We start from the raw sequence: 352 nt of genomic DNA on the forward strand, positions 1-352 counted from the left end.
TCATCCCGAATACTTATCACTTCTGAATATCTTAGTATCTTCAGCAACACATCTTCTTGAGTTGAACTCCTCTCTCCCTCCCAAGCTAATTACTCTAATTATGCTAATGAGTTCTCGAAACAACTTTCCAGGCGTTTTTTTCTTTCTTCATACCTCTGACTTCTTGTATATTTAATCATATTTGTAACTTTATTTTACTCCTCTTAGCTCAACAAAACAGGACAAATGCTTGAAGGAAATTACAGTAGATAAGCGTATGCACAGGAACACATGTGTCAGGCTGATAGAGGGACAACTACACAGAGACAGAAAAAAAATCAGAAAAAGAACTGGGCAAAACTAAGATAATATT

The 352-nt window shown here is 35.5% G+C and overlaps 1 protein-coding gene across 1 annotated transcript in view; it reads right to left on the bottom strand.

The window, feature by feature from the left end:
* LOC119588155 (protein obstructor-E-like) overlaps positions 1–352 on the bottom strand; it is a 2,871-nt gene that overhangs the window by 1,476 nt on the left and 1,043 nt on the right. The gene's annotated exons all lie outside the window — the stretch shown is intronic.

Source organism: Penaeus monodon, chromosome 23 (assembly GCF_015228065.2).
Source record: "Penaeus monodon isolate SGIC_2016 chromosome 23, NSTDA_Pmon_1, whole genome shotgun sequence".
Classification (NCBI taxonomy): domain Eukaryota; kingdom Metazoa; phylum Arthropoda; class Malacostraca; order Decapoda; family Penaeidae; genus Penaeus; species Penaeus monodon.